Source organism: Gopherus flavomarginatus, chromosome 3 (genome assembly GCF_025201925.1).
Source record: "Gopherus flavomarginatus isolate rGopFla2 chromosome 3, rGopFla2.mat.asm, whole genome shotgun sequence".
Lineage (NCBI taxonomy): Eukaryota > Metazoa > Chordata > Testudines > Testudinidae > Gopherus > Gopherus flavomarginatus.
In genome coordinates, this window is record NC_066619.1 from 23,593,634 (window position 1) to 23,619,796 (window position 26,163).

Here is a 26,163-nt window from a genome sequence, read left to right on the forward strand (position 1 = left end):
CGCTCCACCCCAGACATGTTAACAAACTTTTCCAGTAACTTTACTGGCCACGAATGCATCCCAAGCCCTCATGGCAAATCAATCATTAAAAAACGCTTGCTTTTAAACCACGTTTATATTTACAAAGGTACACTCACCAGAGGTCGCTTCCATGGCTTCACTGTCTGGGCTAGTGGCTTGGGAGGGCTGGGAGGGTAATTGCTCCTGGCTGTTGGGGCTAATGGAGTGCTGTGTGCTCGCTGCAAGGTCGTCGTCCTCCTCTTCCTCCTTCTCCTCCTCCTCCTCATCTTCTCCCTCCACAGAATCCTCAGCCATGGTTGAGATTACAACCCCCACCTCAGAATCCACGGACAGGGGTGGGGTAGTGGTGGTGCAGCCCCCTAAAATTGCATGCAGCTCAGCGTAGAAGCGGCATGTTTTCGGCCCTGACCCGGACCTTCCGTTTGCTGCTTTAGTTTTCTGGTAGGCTTGTCTGAGCTCCTTAACTTTCACTCTGCACTGCACTGACTCCCTGGTGTGGCCTTTGTCCATCATAGCCTTGGAAATGTTTTCAAATATTTTTTCATTTCATCTTTTGGAATGGAGTTCTGTTAGCACTGAATCCTCTCCCCATATAGCGATCAGATCCAGTACCTCCCGTGCGGTCCATGCTGGAGCTCTTTTTCGATTCTCAGGAGACTACATTGCTACCTGTGCTGATGAGCTCTGCGTAGTCACCTGTGCTGATCACAGCTCCACGCTGGCCAAACAGGAAATGAAATTCAAAAGTTCGCGGGGCTTTTCCTGTCTACCTGGCCAGTGCATCCGAGTTCAGACTGCTGTCCAGAGCGGTCACAGTGGTGCACTGTGGGATACCGCCCGGAGGCCAATACCGTTGATTTGTGGCCACACTAACCCTAATCCGATATGGTAATATCGATTTTAGCGCTACTCCTCTCATCGGGGAGAAGTACAGAAACTGATGTAAATAACCCTTTATATTAATATAAGGGGCCTCGTAATGTGGACAGGTGTGGCGTTAAATCGGTTTAACTCTGCTAAAATAGGTTTAAACGCGCAGTGTAGACCAGGCCCAATAAAGTGACGGTACATAAACCAGACCATCTGATACATGGTTTGTTTTAAAATATTGTTTCAGATTAAGAATCCATTATACCCACACTGATTAAAATTACCAAGGTGGTATGCCAAGCATTTTGAAGCTATTGTGGTATATTAAGTATTAAAGTCTGAAAGTCACTGATCTAACCTATATGAGAGAATATACCACTTAAAACAATCAAAGACACAATCATATAGTCTTTACTCAGGCATAGCTGTTCCTGAAGGGTACAGGACTGGGCTCCATAAATGAATTAAGCACAGCTTATGGTTTGGGTTACTAGAATGAAATTCACAGCTCTCTCCACAAGACTGGATTTCCAGGACACCGGAAAAAAAATCCGGCCCAATGTGTCTCAAGTTGGCCATCCAATACAGAAACAACTCAAATTAATTGAAAGTTTAGGCTTCCATAGAACAAACACAAGAGCATGGCCACTAGAAGTTTTGTTGTTGATTTTTTGCTACCAATACTGACTTTTCGTTACACACACACACACACACACACACAAAACGAAGGAATTTTTGTAGTTTGTTTGGCCAAGTACACTATATGCTGTATTAAAATCGTACATGTCCAGTGTTCTGAAAGCCATTAAAACACTAAAAGATAGACACACAAATGGTTAAAAGTGTTGTTCTTCCATCTATGACGTGAACCTCCACTGACTTCAGTGGAGATTCTGTGCATGGAATGATTCTAAAATAAGCAATCAAGACCTCATATCAATTGTGGGAGTAGTTCTAGATATGAGAAAGGGTTTGATTTTCAAAAGCACCTGAGTAACTTAGGAGCCTAAGTTATTTTTAATAGAAAAAAATCTTGAAAAATGTTCTTTCCCTCTAATGGTAACAGTGGAATAATCTTCTGTTTCCTTAAGTGTACAAGAAAAAGAGCAAAATCTCATACTCAAAACTAATATTGGTAGTTTTCAAACTGGCACAGTAATGTCCCTCATTAACTAAATGAGTAAAAGATCCAGATGAGCCTCAGATCTGGGTTTCGCAGAATGGCCTTGGAGTGACTCAACTATTAATTACATTCTGTGAAACAGCGTAACAGTGATGCTCTGAACGGCATGTTTACCTAAGTTCGCATGGGCTGGTCCTACCCCAGTGTGTACTGAAAGTCAATGATGAACTTAGAAAGCAAGCAACATACACATTGGAAACTTACAAAGTAAATGCCCCTAAAAGTGCCAAGATGCCTTTTAATAACTTTAGGGGAAGAAGAGCTCTGTGGAGCTTGGAAGCTTGTCTCTTTCACCAGCAGAAGTTGGTCCAATAAAAGATATGACCTCACCCCACCTTATGCCTCTGTTAATTATTTAGGTTAATAGCTAGGCTTGGTATTCGCAATATACCCTTATAAAATTGGCTTCATTTTATGGCCTACTTGGTATATTATTATAGATACAAAGGCTGTATCTTATTAAGCTGCATTATGAGCTTAGGAAGTGCCAAATCAAACTCACACATTGGGTAGCCTCTCCTCCATTTCAATTGGAATGGGATGGGGCCTATAGAAAAAATCTCTTCTGTACTTTTGGCACTGCGGAGAAAAACTTTTTTAAAAGTTATTTCCGCTGGAGGATACACTCTGATAAGAGACTACAGGCAATAACAATGCTATTTCTGTAATGCCTGCAATGCTTAGAAGTGACTAGCTTAACATTTTTCAGCCCTATAGTTATTTTTACAGCTGATAAGGGTATAAATGAAAAATGCCAACCCCAATTTTCTTCACAGGTTGCAGATTTTGGTTTATAAGGTAGAAATCATAAAAAGTTACTACGTAAATCCACTCAAAGTTTGTAGAACGAAGAGCTCCTTCAGAAATTTTTAAATGATGACGCCAACAAAGTCACAATTTGAAGCCATCCTTCACCTGTTAAGAGCCACAATTTTGTACCACTGTACTAAAAGAAGAGGGTGCACAGCCTTGCTCATACCAGCACGTCTTGCATAAAGTGCAGCGGTCAAGCAGTAATTCTGTTACCGCACCATCTTGTTATATACAGCTTGATAACAATGTTGGCTCAAGTACACTATATAGGGTCTTTCATACAACCTTTTAACAGAGCTATTATAAATACAACAAACAATTACAGAGTTGACAACAGAGACAGGAGGACATTAAGAAGTATAGGGCAAGGGGAAAAGGACATTTTACAGGTGTGATTTGATATAGGGTGACCAGACAGCAAATGTGAAAAAATTGGGACAGAGGGTGGTGGGTAATAGGAGCCTATATAAGAAAAAGACCCAAAAATCAGGACTGTCCCTATAAAATTGGGACATCTGGTCACCCTAGATTTGATAAGAGAGCTACAAGGGAGGTTTTCTCAGACAACAGATGTTGCAGAGAAGATTCTTGCACCAATGGAAGTGAGGCTGTGTTGTGGGAAAGGGTGAAATGAGATGAGGGTGTGGCAAATGTACTGAAGGGAGGGTGGTGTCTCAGTGAGATATGGGCAGTTTTGAACTGGCTCTTATAGTGAATCGGGAACCAGAGATACTGAGAACTGGGAGTGGTGCGGCCATCTCTGAAGGACTCAAGAATGGATCAATGATATCAGGAGGCAGTTCATTACCATGGTTTATGCTTATTTCTCAAGTATATAACTCATTAAAATAAATGGTACAGACAGGTTTGAAAGGGGTGATATTTAATCTCAGTATTTCAAAATTTCTATTTTATAACCAGTTTCACATTAAAAACTCCAAGTTAAGCAAAAGCTCATGCAGGCCAATTCAGCATCAGTAACTACAAAACTAGTGATTGATACTTTTGCAAGACACTTGAGATACTTCACTATCCACCAAAGTAGTAACTGTGAACAGAAGGAAGAGTAAAAGAAAACACTGTAACAAAAAAGCAGTTAGAAACCACCAGGAACTTTGCATTATGTAAGCACACCACTGATATTTATATTACAAGCACCAACCAGATGTAATGAGGACCCACAGATGTTTATACCGCCAATATGGCCAATACAGGGAATGCTCAAAATACTAGTGTTGGCAGCCAAATAGGAAATATGCTTTAAATGATGCATAGGTATAATTCCAATTAACGATATATGGGTATGTTGAAAGAAGACTATATCCCCAGAGCATATTTCATTCACAAACACTGCAGTTTAATTGCTAACCTTGCCATTTAATTTAGTGCACATAAAAGTAACGAGCTTTAGGTTTCGAGGCCATCTCTTACAAAGATTTTCACCGCTGAACCCCTCACACAGGGACTTCACATCCACAACAGCTAAACTCATACCCTCCAATACTGAAAACAGTAAAAGTCTAAGTAAGCATAGGAGCTAATCTCCATGTCATTATAATGGGTTTGAAAAATTTAAGAGGGCTGCTAGCAAAAGGATTAAACCTATTAGCTAAAGGCTATAGAAAAGATGAGCAGAGATCCGATTCTCATCAGTTTCAGGCTGCTCATTGACCAGAGTCTGAGCATCACTCTGAGGCTGCTCTGAGAACCTTATGACTAGGAGGAGAGGGAAATGGAGCAGACTCAAGAATACAATGCTTCACTGGTTAACATTTGGGAGGTTTTCTTCAATTAAAACACTTCATTTCTGCAGAAATTAACGGCCTAGGATCCTAACACTTTTCCTGGGGAAGTTTTTTTTTGTTTTTTCATTTTTTTTAACTAGACACTGACTAATGGATTTTTTTCAAGCACTGGCCTCACATAATTGAAATTATTTGTAAGTTGTGGCTTTTAAAAAAATCCATTTAATTTATATTAAAAACAGTTCCACCAATTGTTCTTAAGTCTTTCAACATATGGCCCTGTATTCTCAGGGGGCTGTCTCAGAGTTTGTGCAGAATGCAAGCAGCCATCTTCAGCGCACTTTAGATTTCTTCTTAAAGGACAATTAGGCTCACTTGAGCCCCTGTAAAACTGTTACTACTTTGCCACATGAGCACCCTCCCTGCTCAGCCAGCTGTCACCCTTTGTAGGCAGCTGGGCTCCTTTGCACTTTTAATATTACCGGAGAGAAACAATTTCCAGCTGTGAAATGGATCCCAGTTCAGCTTTTTGAGTCTCTAACAACTGTTTCTGGAAAGCTGGTCGAGCACCAGGGCTAAGAGGCGGCTTCTTTAGAAGTTCTTCTTCCCCTTGAGGATAATCTCAGAAATGCCTGGACTGCTCGAAACTTTTGCTTTAAAAGCTGGATTGGAAGATGGACCATGGCCTTTAACTAACAGTAACAGTTACAGGTTAGAAGGACAGCAACAGCGGACTTAAGGAGATATTAGAGGCTTTGCCTGCCTTTGTACCTAAATTATAAAATTAAAAACAGAGGTGGGAACATTTTACTATCATTTTGCCATTCACTCCTATTCCCTTTTGCTGATCTTTTTCATTGCATAGATTTTTGGTGTGCTTTGAGCTCCCCACTGAGAGTTGGTTCAGAAGTGTGGCAGGTCCAAAATATATGCATGCAGCAAAGCACAAAACAGCTTTAGATCAACAGCATCCAAGGCTATAGAAATCAGATTTTTTCTCTTTTACAACAAGCAGTGTTAAGTTCCTCTCCAAGGAGCACATCCACAGTCAGACATGAGGATGATACTAAACAAATACCTCCACAATCCATGTGGAAGATTTAAAGCAAAATCCAGGGACATGTTTGTTTGTATGTAAAATTGTGGAGGTAAAAGATCAGACTCAGAATCCAGGTGGAAGGGGTAAAACAAGAGCCTTGTTGACTGAAGAGGAGAGTCCTTTACCAATAAAACAGTAGGTAAGAGCAGTGTCAAATTTGCTGGTTTTGCTTTGCCCTTTTTTTTTTTTTTTTTTTTTTTTTTAAATCATGGTGGAAAAACATGGATTTAAAAGAACCCTCAATCTGAAATTCCACTGCTATTTCCAAGGACAAAACGTCTGTTGCCTGGAGGGGACAAAAGGAATATGAAGGCCTGAGCTAGAAGAAAACAGTCACAGCCGGATGTTGCTCTCCCTTTCACCAGGGCAAATCAGAAATAAATTCACTGATGTTAAGCTGGTGAGAGAGGTGTGTCAAGCCAGACGGGAGGGAGTTTTTCCTTCAAAACCCAAGACTACTTGGTGGGCCATTGCAGATACCGAACGACATCCTCAGCAGCCAACAGAGCAGCCTATTTCTTCAATACACTTTTCTTACAAGTGTTCAGCTGCGAACTATGGTGTTTTACTTCTGCCAGAGCTTCAATACTGTCTTCTAAATTTCCTGCCTGCCCCATATTAGGTAGCCATTTCCACACTTCTGAACGCTGGAATGCAAAAGCAGGTCTCCCCACCCCCAGTCACAGGGTTAGTTGTATCACTCACGACCCTCATGAGTATCCAGCTTTGTGCCTTTACCTCTCTTAGACTGGATCCTCGGCTACAAAATCCAGTGCATCAACCATGCTTATGCCAGCAGGTCCAACTGGATTCGGCACCAGCTGTTCTCCCTTCTGGAAGCTTGTGACCGGCAGTGCAAAGAGTGACCAGATAGCATTCTGAAACCCAGGTATTCTTTAATCTTAACAGGTTTCAGAGTAGCAGCCGTGTTAGTCTGTATCCGCAACAAAACTCAGGAGCAAAGCATAACGTAAGAGAAAAAGGTTGTTATACCAGCCATCAGTCTCTACACAAATGTGTCTTACCTAAAGGCTTGCCTTCCTGGGCGGTAGGGTGACCAGATGTTCCAATTTTATAGGGACAGTCTAGATATTTGGGGCTTTTTGTTATATAAGTTCCTATTACCCGCCACCCTCTGTCCTGATTTTTCACACTTGCTATCTGGTCACCCTACTGGGTGGAGACCTCACTTTACTGTCTCCCCCAAACAAATGCTCCCTCCCTAGAAAGGGTCACTTTTGTCCAGCCAGAAGCCCTGTGTCTCCATTTCCCAGCCTTTTGCTTCTACTGCCCCAAGCCAGTCTGGTAAGCTCAGCAGGGTATCAGAACTTCAAAGCCAATGGCTCTTGCATTGTTCCTTAAGTGTTGGTAGGTGAGTAGCTATCTGAAGCCATGGTGCTCTTTCCTAGCTATATGCTATCAGCCTCATCTTGAATTAACCCCATGTATCCTAACATAAAACCAATTACAAACATATAGAACATACTGTATCCATAAATTACAGACCAGCTCCACTTCTTCACATTCCCCTCCACCAAAAAAGTTGACCACAAGTTATTTCATCTGTAGATGTTTCCCAGTTTCCCACCAGTCGAGCATATCAGGAAAGGACTGGAAGTAATTTATATTAAACTTGTCACTTAAAGAACAAACAAACCATGTCCCTAAATTGATGACTTCAGTAGATCAACTCAGCTAATCCCACTTATCTTTAGGTTGCTGGTCAGTGCTGACGAAACCAGGAAGTTACAACTTTTTCAACAAATATTTGTACTTTAAGGAGATGAAAAAAGTCTGGGAAAGAATCAGCAACTTCAGCCCCTGAGATGTGTGTCACTATAAACTAATCAGCCCCCCACTGTTATCCCCTAGACTGGGAGGTAGCCTGTTAGTGAGTCATTAATAGCTCTAGTTCATTTATTTTTTTAAAGCTATGCAACCGCCATACTGTGTACTCAATAGTACTTACAGCATGGTGTTTCTCTTGCCCTTTAATAGTGCCTCATTTTATCCTTACATCCCACTGTTGTCACATCTCATCCTTATTCAGACTGTGAGATCCCTTGGGACAAAGACAGTCTTTTATTTTATGTTTGCACAGTAGCGTTTGATTCCAATGGGGGTCTCTGGACACTATTATATTAAAATAACATCAGCTTGAAAGGTTTTCTTTCTGTTTCATTGGGGTGGGGTTCCTGCATGTCAATACATCTCCAGTGTCAGTCATGCCAATTCAATCCAGCTCAGCTCCTTTCCAGACCATCCACCCACAACGGTTTGGGGATAAGTTTAGTTCTGTAGTAGCACCCAGAAATAACTCCACAGCATTTTTTAAAAAGAAGCGATGAGCCTGCTCCTGCCAGTTACCGAACAACCTTCAATCCCATTAACTTCAGTAGGAGCTGAGGCCAAACCAGAAGAATCAAATGGACACAAATCAGATGTCAAGAATTATAACATTAAAAAACCAGTCGGAGAACACTTCAACTTCTCTGGACACTCAATAACAGACCTAAAAGTGGCAATTCTTCAATTAAAAAAACGTCAAAAACAGATTCCAAAAGAAACTGCAGAACTGGAATTAATCTGCAAACTGGATACCATCAAATTAGGCCTGAACAAAGACTGGGAGAGGGTGGGTCATTACAAGAACTAAAAACTAATTTCCCCATGCTAATTTTCCCCTAGTGTTACTCACACCTTCTTGTCAGCTGTTTGAAATGGACCACTCTGATTACCAATACAAAAGTGATTCTTCCTCCTGTTGATAATAGCCCACTTTAATTGAATTGTCTCGTTAGAATTGGTAAGGCAACCCCCATCTTTTCATGTACTTTATATATCTTCCTACTGTATTTTCCACTCCATGCATCTGATGAAGTGGGTTCTAGCCCATGAAAGCTTATGATCAAATAAATGTGTTAGTCTCTAAGGTGGACACAAGTACTCCTTGTTCTTCAAACATCTTAAAAGGTCAATCTGAGTAAAGCAGTTGAGACCAAAATGCTGACCTACCTTAAAAAGATCATCTACCAAAGTACCCTGTGGAGTTCAAATCTTCCATCCAGTCAGAATCCAAACACTCCATCAGCAAGAATTGAAATACCAACACTGACAACTTTCATGTTTAATCTCCTTGTGCTGGCTCTGCAGCTGCATCACAATGGACTATGGCCCTATGGGATCTAACAATTAAATAGAGATAGGCCTTCTCCACACTTGGATAGAACTCCAGTGTAAACCCAAATTCTTAAAGTGATATTTGCAAGTCAGGTGATGGTACTCAACCAATATCCCAACATGCTGCTGTTAGAAATTACATTGCTTGGTCCAAATGTAAAAGGAAGAGCAAATTATGAAGGAAATAATTAAATGCATAGAGGTAAATGTAATGCAACATGGGATTACCACAGGTAGATCATGTCAGACTAACCTGATTTCCTTCTGTGAGAAAATAATTTTTAAATAAAGGAGGTGCAGTAGATCTAATACATTTGGACTTTAGTAAAGCATTTGACATGGTACCACCTGGGAAATAATTAGGGAAGATGGGGATCTGCATAAGCACTGTAAGGTGGATAAAGAACTGGCCAAAGGGGAGAAGGCAATGGGTTGTGATGAAAGGTGAATTCAGACTGGACAGAGGTTACTAGCGGAGTATTCAATATTTTTATTAATGCCCTTGGCACAAAAAGTAGGCGTGTGCTAATGAAATTTTCTGATAAGAAGTTGGGGTGCAAAACAAGAGGAATCAAAGGAAGATTTAAAACAACAAGTGATACAAGAACCAGTGTTGAAATTCTATGTATCAGGAAAGCCTATTAAAATTTCAGAAGATGCGTAACAGTCTGGGTTAGGTGCAGTGATTTTACAGAAGAATGAGGATTGTTGGCAACCATTTGCATATGCATCCAAATCACTGACTGAGGCAGAAACCAGATATGCAGAGATCGAAAAGGAGCTTTTAGGAATACTGTTTGCCTGTGAGAGTCAATCAGTATATTTATGGACAGACAGTGGAAGTTGAAATGGACCACAAGCCCCTGATAATGTTATTCAGCAAACTGCTACATGACTGTACCTTAAGATTCAAAGAATGATGATAAAGCTGCAAAGTATAATTTGGTTGCGACCTACATGCCCAGCAAATCATGTTCATGGCAGATGCACTTTCCAGAGCAGTGGCTCCCATGAAACCAGAGAAAACTTTAGAGACAGAGACGTAAGTCTATGTAGATTCAATTGTCAAGTCAACTCCTATAGCTGACAGGAAACTGCAACACATAAGAGAGGAAACAGAGAACTATGAATCATTGGGAATCCTTAAAGAAGTGATAATAAAGAGTGGCCTGAAGAAATAAACAGTTGCTGTCCAAGTATAAGAGACTATCAGAACCGCAAACATGAACTTAGGGTGATTTTCAAGGGCAGTAAGGTTGTAATTCCAATGAACCTTGGAAAAGAACTGCTATGGAAGATCCATGAGGGTCATTTAGGAATTGAGAAGTGCAAACAATGAGCACAAGGAGGGGTTGTATTGGCCACAGACCAATCACTACAATACTAATGTGGCAGGAAACTGCTTTTCCTGTTTGAAATATAAGCCATGCCAAGAGGTAGAGCCATTGAGACCTCATCCAGTTCCACAAAGGGCTTATAAGAAAGTAGGCCAGGGCCGGCTTTAGGGCAATTCCACTGATTCCCGGGAATCAGGCACCGCGCCTAAGAGGGCCCTGCAGCGTCCAGTAGAAGGGCACCGCACCCTCTGCTGATTGAGCTGCCGCCAAATTGCCGCAGCTATCTTTGGCGGCAGCTCAATCACTGCCACTGTCTTAGCTGTCAGCTCTTTCTAACCGGGCCCCACACATCCTAAAGCTGGACCTGATGTAGGCACTGACTTATTCATCTGGCAAAGGGTTATTTTCATAATCACAGATTATTATTCTCTGTATCCGGAAATTTGCACACTTCACAGTACGAATAGTAAGTCAGTGATAGCCGACATGAAGGGAATCTTCTCCAGAGATCGAATTCCTGATGATGCCTTTAGCGATAATAGGCAGCAATTTTCCAGTGCAAATTTTAGGCAATTTGCCATAGATTGCAATTTTCATCATAAAACATCATCTGAATTACCCCCAATCAAATAGACTCGTGGAAAGATCTATACTGACAATAAAGAACCTTATGAAAAATACTTTTGACAGTGGGTGTGATATGTATAAAGCATTACTGGTTTACCGAAGTACACCCCTGGAGAATGGCTTTTCTCCCCAGCTCAGCTGGTAATGGGAAGAAGGATCAGATTTAATTTACCAATTACTGATAGCTTGCTGAAATCTCATAACAATGAAACCATATGGAAGATGAAAGAAAATCAGAAGTGGAAGCAGAAATATTATTTTGGGAAAAGGGAACGCGATCTTCCATCTCTTAACCAAGGTGGATGGAGTGTGCCTGAGGTATCACACCTGTATTACTTGGGGCCAAAGGGGTACCATTAAAGAACAGCTGCATATAAGGTCTTATGTAGTACAGACTGACCACGGAGACACCTTTTGACATAATTGAAGGGATTTACGACTAATCTCAGAACATTCCAACACATTGACAGTAGATGTGGAGTTTGGCATTTCCCATCTCACTGATCCTTTATCAACGTACAAAGGAGAAACTGTCAAGGAACAAAAGAATAATTCAGACTCTAACCAAAAGGTTGATACTGAGATGATTAGAGCGGGAGCTTAAATGTCCTGAAAGACTTCGCAACTTTCCTGAAATACCCCTTTTCCAGGCAAGTGAAACATTGGGCTTATGGAAATTACATGAGTTAAGAAATGTAACGCATGTGTCATTAGATTGCTGTTAGCTATTTTATTTGAGAGTTAATTTGTTTTTCTTTAAGAGGGAAGTCATAGAGATATGTTTGTAGAAGATTATTATTTAGAGATGCTCCCTCATAAGTGACAGTATTATGAACATAGGAATTTGGAGATGTGGTCTGGAGGCAGAGGCTGGGAACACAGCATGGCTACATACAGCCCCTCACAGCAGAAGCTCTCCAGTTTATTTTATTAAAAGTTTTATTTCTCTCTCATTCTTTTGGTTTGTTATTTAATGAACCCCAAGATTACTACAGAAGCCATTCCATACCCATGATCATCCTTGTTGCCTTTCTTGCACCTTTTCCAGTTTCATTAGATCTTTTTCAGGTGGGACAACCAGAATCAGACACAATATTCTAGGTGGATTTATATACACAGCTTGGCTTTCATATCCCAGCTGAAGTATTGGCAGTTAGAAAATACTTTTTACTTGCCAGCTGAACAATTTTAATATGGAAACTATTCAGGGGGACAGCATGCTGCATGTCGAGGTTCTATAATTGGGATTTATTGCAGATAATGTTTCTCTTGATGGTGCATGGGCCAGGGAAGAATTCAGCTGAGTCTTCCATGGCTGTAATTGGTTCTGTGGTGAAAATGTAGTAAAAACAATGAAATAAGAGATATGACTTAGAACACACATAAAGCAGATCTGTGGAAAAGAAAACTCACTTTTGCATAGTTGCTTTATTGCAATAGATATATTTTAAGAGACTAACCTAAGGTCAAACAGTAAGTCAGTGGTAGAGTGAGGATTATTACAAAGGAGTTCTTGGCTCAATTCACTAGACCATGCTGCCTCTATTAGTACGTATTCAAAGCCAATGTCATCTGTTAATATTAATAGTAGTAGTTGGTAATGGAATAAAGTGTTAAATGGCTTCTACAGAAGCATGTCTGCCTGTGAGGACATTAGAACATAGTACAAGCATCTATGGAGAGTGCATTGGTACATACAGCAGAGGATCTGATGGTTTTGCTATTTCACATACCATACAGAGTTATTATTTTCCCCATATAGGGCTGGCCCAGGGTCATATAGGCCCCTGGCAAATATCAGAACAAACTTCTTCACACCTGGTAGGAGATCATAAACAACAACATATGCACGTCCAAACCTGCTTCACTTGGGGTGCTTTTGGGACTTCTTGGATGGGGAGAGAAATATCTGTCATCCTAGGGTTCGCTGATAATCCAATTCCACAAAATGGTTTAAAAACGGTTCTATTCTTACCACATTGAGATGTTCCTCTGTCAAGGAATAAGGTATACATTTGAAGTTCACAATAAAATGATCATGTAGCTACCCTACACTGTCAAAATAATAGGATTCTCTCTGCTCATATTCAAAGTCCATGCATAGGTATGCAGTCTGCTAAAACACAGCAAGATCCTGGTACGCTGCCACATTTCTAGTGGATTAATAATCCGCAGGCAACATGCTTTTTTGACTGCAGAGAAATCACTAAATAAAAGAAATATAATTAACACATTGCATGAATGAATGAAGCACTGAGACAGACTGGAAGACTAACCATTCTGACAGATCCATGTAAAGAATGAAACACAAACTCATGATTCTCAACACCATAGTATAATTTATCCTCTACTTTAAGAGCCTTTCTTTGGCATAAGGAGTAGAACAAGTGACTCATGCTCTGATCCTGAAGGTGCGGAGTGCCTCTTGTCATGTAAAACTGATCTGAAGGCACCTTGTAGTAATAAGCTCTAAGAATGCAACTGAAGTCTAGAAGCAGGGATGCAAGCCAAGCTTTGCCACTTATCACAACAGATGTGCTTAGGCTAATCAAAAGGGCTCCCTTGTGTGTTCCATGGGTGAAAGAACAGAGAGGCGAATTCTCCTCTCTTCCAAAAGGCTATTCAATATTCGAATGAAGGCACAGCTCCCATGAAATAGCCAACAGGAGCTACATGCAATTCCAATAGCAGAATTTGCTATAAAGACAAGATTGCTCTTATCTTTGCAAAGCTCTGTGTTCAGGGTTCTATCTACCTCCTTCCTCACCTGCACTTGACCAATGCTACCCAGCTCTCCTGTCTATCTACAGCCACTTCTTAAAGGCAGAGGCAAATCCCTTTTAAGCCAGATAGTGGAGCCAAAGAGAAACTTCCCACCATGGAAGAAAAGGGAAGGTAGTTATGAGGTTCAGTCTCTATTGTGATGATCTGTTAGCACTAGTCAGATGCAAATACAAACCGGGAATCGAGGATAGTGATGTGGGATGCAAGAGGCATGTGTTTGATGGGAGACTGTTCTGGAAAAGTGGGACACAGCCTTGCTGAATAGCTCTAAGGCCATTCTTATAACACAATTTATATTTTCTGAAGAAAACTTGTTATAAAAAGAGAAGCACACTTTTCATAAGTGTTTTAGGATGAGGCGCACCATTAGCCAGAATTATACCAGCGTAGATGCTAGTTAGCCTGTTTCATCAGCGTGCTATGTATAGTAATAGTTTGTACACTACATGACTTTTCCAGAACAGTTCAAAATGCAACTCTAGATTGCAGACACACTCACAAAGCCTAAAGTTGTATGAGATGAATGGCACACACACAGAGCATGCTGTTGTGCAATACAACACTTAGATGCTCCCCATCTGTATTTTATTTCTAAAACATATTTTACTTATTAGTTTCACTTATAACGTCCCTCCAGTTCCACTGCAAAAGAGGATCCTGCCAAAATATAGGGCTGAGCAGATGCCTTGAATTTGTATGAATATATAATAAATCTTAATAAATAAAAATTAACTATGCCTGTCCATTGCATGTACAAAATCCACAAATACAAACAGGCATTTTAGTTACCAAAAAAGCCACCAGGTTTTGGGTACTGAAACTTGCAGATGATTATATGCTTTCAGAAATAATAATAAATCAACATTTTTGCACAAATTGAAATGCAGGAGGAAATTATTTCTTTATTAGAAACTTTTGCTGTGAAACTTCATTTGGGAGACTCTTCTATACTAATCTTTAAGAATGCTTTCATTTTAAAATCTGGTCTGTGTGTGTCCAACAGGAAATATTTTGTGTCTTTAGTTGTAAAGGTTTTCTCCAAAGGAACTGTTCAGTGGTTTTGGGCAGAGTTCTGTCCCCACAGGAAATTATAACCTCATGTGAGATCATAAACAAAGTTTCTGCCCAACGTCTAATCCAGCTCCACCCTAATCTCCAAAAATATAGCCTAGATGAAAGGGAAACATTGATACGAAGGTGTCATGGCATTACAACTGCTCTGGTCACTACTGATTTTTCAACTTTGCACTGTACTTTTTGAGTTTAAATGTAGCTTCAGCCAGAGCCGATTCAAGGCAGCAGAGGAATTAAGACTGACTCCTCAACTGCAGATGAATTGCCTACCGTACCACAATGCAGATTACCCTAATTCCTCACAAGTGGTTCCTCAATTGGGCTAAGGTGCAGTGTACAAAGCCAATACCAACCCAACGAGACCAGTCTATAGAGCCAGCAGCTGAGAGGACTCTATCCCTGCAAGCAGAAACCAAACAAACATTCCTCGGCAGAATGCGGAGCGGGGCTCTTTGGCTTTTAAAACTAGGGCTGCTTCGGCGCTGGGGTTGTAATCGGGATCTTAATTCAGCCTCCAGTGACATTCAGCCCAGCCCTCTTGGAGACCCCCCACCCCCACTGCTCGCAGCCGCTAGACATTCACACCAGAGCTCCTACCTCTTGGCTTTTAATTCACCTTCATGGTTTCCCTTTTCTCCGCCGCTTCCTTGAAATCGCTCCGCGGTGCAGCTGGCGTCTCCGGGTTAATCCCCGCCAGGCTGGGTCCGCAATCCCCTGAGGCCGCTCATTAGTGTAATCACCTGCTGGCGGCCAAGCCGAGTCACCCTGCTCAGACGGGCTTCTTCCCCCTCCCGCCCGGCTGGACGCGTTTCCAGAGGGCTGAACCACATGCCTGGACGAGGAGCCGCTGCAAAGCCCGGAGCGCTCTGCTCCTGCAACGCCCCGCGGCCGGCAGCGCGCTCAGCGGCACCTCCCCCGGGGGGCGCTCAGCTGGGCCGGGGGTCGGGCCTGCGGGGGCGGTTCCTTGGCAGCTGCGGGGTAGCCAGAAGGGAGCGGCGGTGGCTACTTCAGAGTCGCTCTTCCTGTTGCTGCTCTGCTGGGCGGGCACATCCCAGAACCGCTTCAGGCTCCGCTGGGGGCCACAGGGCAAGACCCCCGGGCGTTTCCCATCGCAGAGATAAGTGCGAGCCGATTGTACCTCTGGCGCTAGCAGCCCGACGCTGCTAGGTTACAGGCTGCTCCGCCGGCCCAGCCTCAGCATTTCCTTTCTACCTTCCCGTGCAATACTCTCCTCCCCTTCCCCAGCTACCTTCCAGCAACCAGCTCTCCCCCTGGCTTCAGAGCGGGCTTGTCCCCACGCGGCCAGCTGCAGGGGCATAAGGAAGCACGACCCAGGCTGCTAAACTGTTTCTATCCCATCCAGGGAGTGCGTCCTGCCTGAAATGAACCACTACAGCCACACAGGCCGTGTGCGGGGCAGGGTGGTCGCACGCTCTGCTTTTTTCTGTTAGACCTGTAAGCAGGCAATTCGTGCCCGTCAGACCAACACGACGCCTCCCGTCAGACCCTTGCTGAAAGCAAAGAGCGCTCCCTCCAGACCAGAGTTATTTAAAGAGAGCTGCATGCAAATCCTATCTTCCCTGTTTCAAATTAATCCCCCGCTGAGGTTGCAACGAAGCTACAGTTTGTGACACTCCGTCATGACACATGGTGTTTGCTGCTGGAAGCAGGGTCTGTCTGATGAGACACAAAACCGAACACCGTATCACTTGTGATCATTTAAGATCTCGTTGCAATTTTTCACAAGAGTTATGGCCAGTTTCCACCTTGGACAATTGCATTCCGGCTTCTTAAATTACCTTTTGGCTTCAGTTGGATATTGTATTTTTCATTTCTGTTTGGACACTTTTGATTACACTCCTGTGCCGATTACGGCTGTGTATTGTTCTGAGTGTACTGCATGTGAAAATCTTCAATCCTAATTTACAAAATATATATACAGCTAAATTAGCAGGCCACTTTGAAGCTCAGCAGTGGAAGGGTAACATCTTTTCCCCACTACAGTCCTGCACTGAAGCCTGGCAAACATTTTACTTAACTTGATCAAGATGCCTGCGAGCTAAAACTTAAAATGCAGTTCTATTTCAAAATGTGGCTAGATAAAAATGATCCTGTTGACATAGACACAGAGAGCAGATATACTATTTAAAACATCACTGCTTATTTGTAGTAGCTAAAAAGCTGTATTACTTTTTACTTCCAGTAGCCCGGCAGAGCCAATGGAGCTCAAATATGACAGAGTTGGATACTGTTCTGCTTCTTGCCTCAACTAGAAAATCGTTAAATAAACGCTGACTGTAGAATCTGTTGTTGTTGGCAATTCCTGAGCCAGAAAGATCTCAGCCTGACTTTCAGACTGAGTGTGGAGGGCAGGCTTTTAAAAAGTCTACTTTTAAATGGAATACATTTTCTCTGAAAATCACCAAGCAGCAATACATACGGAACCATTCCATATAACTTTTACAGTCATTTTTCAGAGCAGGACCTCACCTTTTCTATCATGAACATAAGAATAGTCATGCGGTAGCCAGTATTACAGTGTGAATTTCTGAGGAGACATATGCTTTGATTGACATGGGAGAAGTGATCTATAAATGTATCAGTTTGCTAAGCTAGTAATGCACTCTGAGTTCCTTCATTTACTTCAAACACAATGCTGCCTTTATGTAAAATTATATGCAACAAAAAATTACATTTACAGAACATTAAGCTTGCAAACTCAAGCACTCAGAAGGTAGGAAATGCCAGAATCAAGATTGCCTGTGCAATCTTAATTCAGCCACCTAATGCATATGTATTATGATAGCCTCTGATTACATGATCACATCTTTTTCCACAGGAGCACCCTAATTCTGGCATTATAGTCACATGCCCACCTTGCCTTGTGGTGGGCTATGTCTCTCTGAGTGGGTACTTTTTCTTTATGGCCAGGAGAGCCAGGTAATACTAGGGTGACCACCACCTTGCCATGTGCATAGTTAAAGATAATGTATAATACAGAGAAATCAGTTACCTTTATGATTCAGAATTACATTATATTTCTCTAGAGTGCATTAATTCAGGACATACTGGTATCACTATCAACAGGATCAGGGCCACACATGGCGCACGGGCAGTGTGGTGTTCTACAGGTGGAAGGAGAAAAACTAATCCCCTTATTTTAAGATTTCTATAAGAGACATAAGGCTGCTTGTAGTAATACTGGTGAGTATTAATGTAACAAGTTACACAACAGAATTGCAGCAAGAAACATACATGCAGGAGCTATAGTGAAATTAAACATGCTTTGAATCCATTTCTCTAAATGCTTGCAGTTCTCATTTCATAGAAAACTGGATGATCTATAAAAAAATAGGTAGAGCGGCTGGTATGCATTTCAAAGTCAGCTATTGTGATGTAAGTCAAAACAATATTTTAGTCATATGTTTTACTACAAGTAGAAGGATTAATGTAACAACACATACGTCAAGTTTTTAGAAAGGAAAATGGCTGTATACACATAGCGGTAGCCAGCAGGACTACTCAGAATAACAGATCCACTCCCACTGCAGTATTTTACCTACTGCATATGAAATGGGTGTCAAACTCATTCTGTAGTGACATTTATCATTTCAGACCACATACCAGTGCTACAAATTCAGGCTATATAATTACCTCCCTCCACTAACTGTCTCCCACTGCAGTTCACAGACGTTTGGCACAAAGATCAACAGCAGAATATGGCCTTTGCGTAGTCACTAATCTTTTAGGTCCCAGTCCTTCAATGAGTATTGCCAGATAGTGACATTATCATTGCATTCATCATCACTTAATGGGGAAAAATGGTATGTGGCATTTTTAGGGCCAGTACTTTTTTTTGTGTGCTTCTTACTTATCTGTTTCCATATGCAGTTAGCATTTTGGGTGCAAATCAGGTCTCAGGTAACTTGTGACACAGTTACAACTACACACCTAAATGATACAGAAATCTGACCCATAACATGCCATTATCAGGATTAAGAATTAACAGTTCATTGAGATACATAGGGTACGTCTACACTACCCGCCGGATCGGTGGGTAGCAATCGATCTATCCGGGGTCGATTTATCGCGTGTAGTGTAGATACGATAAATCGATCCCCGATCGCTGTCCCATTGACTGCTGAACTCCAGCAGTGCGAGAGGCAAAAGCAAAGTCAGGAGCCACGGCCATTGAACCAGCGCCGTGAGGACGCGAAATAAGTAATTTTAATTCGATCTAAGATGCGTCGACTTCAGCAATGCTATTCTCGTAGCTGAAGTTGCGTATCTTAGATCAATTTCCCCCACCATGTAGACCAGGCCATAAGGACAGTTCATAGCTCTCAGCTCTGTCTACACAGCACACCTTACAATGGCGCGGCTGTGCTGCTGCAGCCGTGCCATTGTAAGGTGTACTGTGTGGCCGCTCTTTATCACTGGGAGAGCTCTTTCACCAACAAAATAAAACCATCTCCGACAAAGGGCAGTAGCTTCGTTGACAGGAGCGCAGCTCCCATCAACAAAGCACCGTCCGTGCCTGAGCCTTTCGTCGCTGCCCGCACTCCCGTCGACGAAGTGCTGTCCATGCCGGTGCCTTTCGTTGCTGCCCGCGCTCCCGTCGACAAAGTGCTGTCCACGCTGGTGCTTTTTGTCGTGAAAACTTTTGTTTTTTCATACCCCTGAGCGACAAAAGTTTTAGTGACGAAAGTGCCAGTGTACACATATGTTGTCTAAAATGGCACTACATTCCTTTCACACTTAAAAGGATACTGGAAACCTTACCAGCTATAAGTGGTAGAAACTTTTCATGCTTCTAAAAAAGATGGTAAAAATAATCTCAGATGATTCTGAAACTGGATGTGTCATTGACAATGGATGTTTGACAGTGCTGACATATTGCATATTACACAATACACATTTTCTAAAGGCTCCAGACTCTCATAGATCTGATGGGGAGCAAAATTAATTAATTAAATTCCTATGATAATACAATAAGTATCTATATCCAGGAGAACATCATGATGTTCCATTTTTCCATGGAGGGGAACAACAAACCTCAAAATTCAGCCAGAAACCACACAAATGACGCAAAGGAAGCTTAAAATTAACCAACAAAAATTCAGCCCATCAGAGCAGAGCCAAGACTGTAAAGGCCACATTCTGCCACCAGGGTGAATCTGGAGTCACTCTGCTGACATCCATATGTTGTCTGGACTGGAGTATACTCAGCCTCATTGAGTTCCCTAACCCTCCATGCAGTCTGCCACCAGAAAGCCATAAACAGGCTTCCACCAGTACCAGACCAGATACTATCACATTATGTGCCTGAAAACACTGCAGAGAAAATCTTCCCCTTGCAAATAATTAACCCTTTCTTGACCACACACGTTAACAAAAAGAGCCAATAAATGCCAGCTGTAAATGGCCCTGAAGATTCAGAGATGAAGCCCAGGATCAGTGTTTCATAGAGCTACCCAGGCCATGCATAGGTAGGGCTCCATCTGTGTCTGTCACGGAGGCTGCAGAAGTCATGGATTCCGTGACTTTCCGAAATCACCGTGACTTTTACAGCAGCCAGTGTGGCTGACCCCAGGGCCACCCAAGCAGCTCCACAGCCAACCGCTCTGGCCTTTTCTCAGGCGGCCCCTAGCAGCTGGCCCCGGGACCACCGAGCAGCTGGCCCTGAGATGGCCAGAGCAGCCACTGCTGACAGTCCCCAGGTGACCTTCTAAATCCTTCCCCTGCAGCGGACCTCTAGGGTTCACCCCCCAGCAATGCCCTCCAGAGGGCCCCCTCCCCAACATTTAGTAAGGAGTATTTATAGCATAAGTCATGGGGCCATGAATTTTTGTTTACTGCCCAATAACCTGTCCATGACTTTTACTAAAAATATCCATAACTAAATTGTAGCCTTATGCATAAGTGCTGGAACTAAGGGTGCAGGGATGCTGCTGGCTTGAAGTGGTTTCCATCATATACAGGGTTTACAATTTGGTTCAATGGCTCTCGGCACCCCCACTATACAAATTGTTCCAGGAAGCCTGAGGCCATGCCCCTTTTGTTCCATACACATCTCCTCGGAAGCAGCCAATAAAACAGTACTAAATTTAACCCGGGCCAAGTTACTTTTTTGTTAAAAGTTTTTGATGATCATTAACAAACTCCAATCAGCTTTAGAACTGGTTGGAGGGGGAAAAAAAGATTTTTTGAAAAGAAAAAAATTGTGGTTTTTTTGGGTTGAAAATGGTTTTTTCAAAGGGAACAAGCAGCCAGCCACTGCAAGAGCTAAACTACTATTATGTAAACTCTCACTCATTTCCCTTCCTCCTGCCATACAAAAAGAAAGATTTTTTTTTCAATCCTGTAACCTCAATCTAGTAATACATTCTCACAGCAAACTGTAGTTTTGTAAGCAACAAACAGAGGTACTCTCTGTTGTCATTACTGGAGCAAATGCCCGACACAGGTAAAACACTCCCAGAAAAGCAAAGTGTAATTAGCAGTACTGCTAACAGGTGGTGAAATTCACCTATCATTTTGTTACTAATATTTGTTTTTTACAGCCACCAACAGCAAGCTAGGTAATTTGCAAAGCAAATACGAATAAGGTCCTAGCCCCAAAGAGTTTAAATTCCACTCTGACAAACGGTCTGGGAGCATAATGCAGTCAACTCTCATTCTGTAGGCAAGTTAGTGATAGAAAGGTAAGGCAGGTGTCATTTGATTTGTAAAAATCTACAGAATCATAATTTCAATAGTGTCACTCCCTGTAGCATGGTGGGGGGGAGGGGACTTGCTGTCCCCCCAGGTCCTCCAGTTGGTGGAAATGTTGATAATACAGTGTCATCAGAAATGGGTCAAGTTGGGTATTATTCAAAAGCCCTTTCTCCCACAAATGCAATGGTACCAAACACGACAAACCTAGAATAATTATGTACATACTTGAGAAAATGTTTAAAAATTAACTTTTAAAATTATACTTTCACAGACGGATGCATGGCTTAAATAAAAAAGATATTGATCTTTGGTAATACTAGGGAAGTTAGTCTTGACATGTAAGAATGAAAATCCTCATCAAAGGCGTCATTAGCGTCATCTCTGTCTAGGGCACCACTGCTAGACATGTTGTCAAACTGATCCTCATCTGCACCGCACTCGCACATCTCTGTACCAGGCAGGCTGCTGGCCAAACATTTGTAGGGTGGTGAGCATCTGGTCTTTAATTAGCTGATGGATTGATTCAGGAGCACATGGTATTTCACACATAACTGGTGTGATCAGTCCATCCTCCAAAAGACCCATCCATGCCTGAATAGGATGCGTTTGATCATCCTGGAGCCATTTCATTGCTTGATAATTTGCCCTCCTGACGCATAAATGCATCCCTTGTCAGTGTCAATTTTTCTCCATTTGTCGCTTCTTGGAACACATCCACCAGTATAGCTCTACAAGTGTTGTAATGTTGGTCTTCAAATGGTAAACTTGGCATATGAACACTTCCAGTGCACTTAGGATGTCATCAGTGACTGTCCCTGCCATTCCGAGTACCCTCAGAGCAAGGAGAGAATCATTGGAGACTGAATCAAATGCCTTCTAGTAAGATCATTTGGTCTTTCCAGCCAACCTTCCAGTAGTGTCGCATCCTGAAAGGGCATGGAAAACTGGCTATGCAGTGACTTTACTGGGCCACATGATAGGAACACCTCTCTGAGAGATATACAGCAATTCTGTTCCCCAGCAGTAGGCACAAAAACAGAATCTTGCAGAAGTCTTTAATAGCGTCTCATAGAGAGCACTGGAACATCTGTGTCTTGTGCAAAAATCTGGAGTTTAATAGCACCTTTCTCTGTGGCATTGATGGCATGCATGATAATTTGGAGTGTCAACCTTCTCCTGAGAATAATAAAAAATCTCCACTGAACAGTGCGAGGCAGCAGCTTCATTGTGCTATGCAGTGATGAAATTCTTTGAGCAATTCTTTGCACGCTGGAGCATTTTTACTGAAAGGTATGCAGTTAACATCCTTCTGCCCCATACTCACACATAGCTTCTTCAGACATTTGGAGATGTTCATGAAGTCAATGATTTTGTACTGGACAGCTGCAACACCATGGAGTCTCTTCTTTCTGATAATATTTTAATTGATCACTCTGCATGTGTGTCAAACACGAGGTGGACTTTGACATAGGTCCAGTATTTTCTCTGTAGCCTCTTAATGAAGTGTTCAACCAAATCTCAGCAGCTGTTAACAGTTTCTGGTTTGTCAAGAGCCTGGGACAGCAACGAGGAGATAGCTCTGCACCAGCCTTCCTCAAAAAAAGTAACCAAGAGACTCATAGACTCCAGGACTCCAGGACTGGAAGGGACCTCGAGAGGTCATCGAGTCCAGTCCCCTGCCCTCATGGCAAGACCAAAGCAGACTGAGAAACTTAACATTGAAGGGCTGCTTGTCTTTTAGAGGTGACGGTCCAGGTATTGACCTGGTTGAAGACAAGATAAGGAGGCTCAGTCAGGAGAAGTTGGGGTGCCTTGAAAAACTAGAACAAGATACCACAGAGAACTCATACAGTACTTTCCCCAAAGTCTCATATAGATCAACATCACTCTGAGACAGACATGACCAAGAGACAAGCAAATGGTGACCTGTCTGCAGTTAGCTCTATAATGTTCCCTGCTACCTTTACTCCACTTTCTTCTTTACATTCAAGCACAGTTTTAGTCTTGTTCTTCAGATTGATGAAGCCTTGGACAATTCTTTGGGTTTTGAAGGCTTCATGCAAGTCATGTCCCAAAAAGTATTCATCCAATTAACATCTTTAGCTATCTCCTGAAAGTTGCTTTCATAATGATATTAATGAGCTCTGGTCTGTCATATATATGAATGGGTTGCCAAAGTGAGGAAGCTCATTCTGTAAATTTAAAATTGCCCCTTTTTTCGCATTTACCAGCACCTAATGAGTCTAGGTGGTGCTGGGTTGCTTCTGGGGAAGTCATCCCAGCCATGCTTAATGTTTTATTTGAAATTTGATGGAGTTTTGGGGTTGTCTGGAAAAACCAAGAAAGAGCATTTAGAGGCTGTGTTATGCCCACTAACCCCACAACAACTTTCACTGCTCTGCTTCGTGTTGTAGAGCTTCATCTGAACCAAGTGCACAGAAGGGAACTGGCAACCTTTTAACAACCCAACTTCCTTTTCAAAATTCCTCCCGTATGTCAGGGTCAGACTTTTCTACACTTTTTATTTCAGCAAGGTACCAGCCAATCATCGTAGAATAGCTGGTTAAATTGAAAGCAAAAAAAGTATTTCAAAAAAAGTCTTCCAGTGCAGCAAGATGCAAATTTCAAATAGCAGTCACAACAGATCAAATAAAGGGTAGCAAAAACTCAACCATCTTCATGAATTGCTGCATGTCATAAACCTAGTCCCAGATTTGGACCTTAGCGTCCAAAATATGGGGGTTAGCATGAAAACCTCCAAGCTTAATTACCAGGTTGGACCTGGTAAAGCTGCCACCACCCAAAAAATTAGAGTGTTTTGGGGCACTCTGGTCCCCACAAAAACCTTCCCTGGGGACCCCAAGACCCAAATCCCTCGAGTCTCACAACAAAGGGAAATAAACCTTTTCCCTTCCCCCCTCCAGGTGTTCCTGGAGAGATACACAGAAGCAAATTCCATGAATCTAAACAGAGGGAGTCCACCCTCTCTATTTCCAGTCCTGGAAACACAAGCACTTCCCTCTTCACCCAGAGGGAATGCAAAGTCAGGCTAGTAAATCTAACACACACAGATTTCCCCCTGACTTCTTCCTCCCACCAATTCCCTGGTGAGCTGCAGACTCAATTCCCTGGAGTTCCCCACTAAAGAAAAACTCCAACAGGTCTTAAAAGAAAGCTTTATATAAAAAGAAAGAAAAATACATAAAAATGGTCTCTCTGTATTAAGGTGACAAATACAGGGTCATTTGCTTAAAAGAATATTGAATGAACAGCCTTATTCAAAAAGAATACAATTCAAAGCACTCCAGCAACTACAGACATGTAAATACAAAAGGAAAAAACAATAACCTCTATTGTTTTTATGATCTCTGTACTCACAACTTGGAAACAGAAGATTAGAAAGCAGGAAACAGAAATCACTTCTCATACCCGAGAGAGAGTCAGACAGAAGACCCCAAGAACAAAAGACTCACACACAAAAAACCCTCCACCCAGATTTGAAAAAGTCTTGTTTCCTGATTGGTCCTCTGGTCAGGTGCTTCAGGTTACTTTTTTTCCAGGTGAAAGACACATTAACCCTTAGCTATCTGTTTATGACACTGCACCATCCCCAAAACTGGCTTAATCGCTGATTCAATCTTACCAAATTACTTGATCCATTTAGCTCTCCATCATGTGCAATAGGTCTTTGAGAGCTGAATGTACACTGGATGTGTGGCCCTGGGAAATGACTTCAAACACATCAGTGTGCTTTTCTAACAAGACATCTAGGTAGCATTTTTGAAGGGCAACAAGTGTTCGTGTGTGTGCTTCCTCACTAGAATTTGGTTCACAATATTGTGTCACTGTACAAAACCCCCCAGATCCATATCCCATTTGCAGATGAATGTGAGTAATTTCTGGTTGTATGCTGACATCTTAACCAGTACCTCTTTACACCTCTTTTGGCATAATAAACAAAACTGATAGTCAGTACCACTGAACTGCTTCCTTTTTTGCCAACGATGGCAAATCAACCCGAGGCTCTCCTTCCACTTGCAGTAATCTGTAACCTTAAAAAAAACAAAAATAATCAATCATCCTGTTCTCAGCATTAACATGCAACACGGTACCATCATTTGAGGGCCACAATTTAACTTTGTGAGGGCTACATGTTTAACATATCTTTGTAAAAGGATCATTTAAAAAAGCTGATTTTTAAACATTTTCTCACATTTCTAGGTACACCATTATTCTAGGTGTGTCGTATTTGGTACCATTGTGTTTGTGGGAGAAGCGCATCAGTCAAAAGTCCTAACTCGACCCATTTCCGACGACACTGTATTATCAAAATTTCCACCAACCAGAGAACCTGGAGCGGGGAGCCATGGGGGCAGCAAGTCCCCCCTGCCATGCTACAGAGGGTGACACCCTTGAATTATAGTTCTGTAGTTTAAACTAACATAAGGAAATATTTCTTCACACAGCATGCAGTCAACCTCTGGATGCTGTGAAGGCCAAAAGTATAACTGGTTTCAGAATTAGATAAATTCATGGAGGATAGGTGCATCAATGGCTATTAGCCAAGATGGTCAGGGATGCAACCCCATGCTTCTGACTGCCAGAAACTGGAACTGTATGACGAGGTGGATCACTCAATAATTGCCCTGTTCTGTTCATTCCCTATGAAGCATCTGGGACTGGCCACTGTTGGAAGACAGGATATTGGGATAA

General features: G+C 42.1%; 1 protein-coding gene across 2 annotated transcripts in view; it reads right to left on the bottom strand.

Annotated features, from left to right (window-relative positions):
• PDZD2 (PDZ domain containing 2) overlaps positions 1–26,163 on the bottom strand; it is a 319,956-nt gene that overhangs the window by 171,951 nt on the left and 121,842 nt on the right. The window contains exon 1 of one of the 2 annotated variants that reach the window (XM_050944622.1): positions 15,331–15,538. The exons of the other annotated variant lie outside the window; for it this stretch is intronic. The gene's annotated coding sequence lies outside the window, so the exon portion shown is untranslated. Of the gene's footprint in view, positions 1–15,330; positions 15,539–26,163 lie in introns of those variants that run through there. 2 annotated transcript variants of the gene reach the window in all.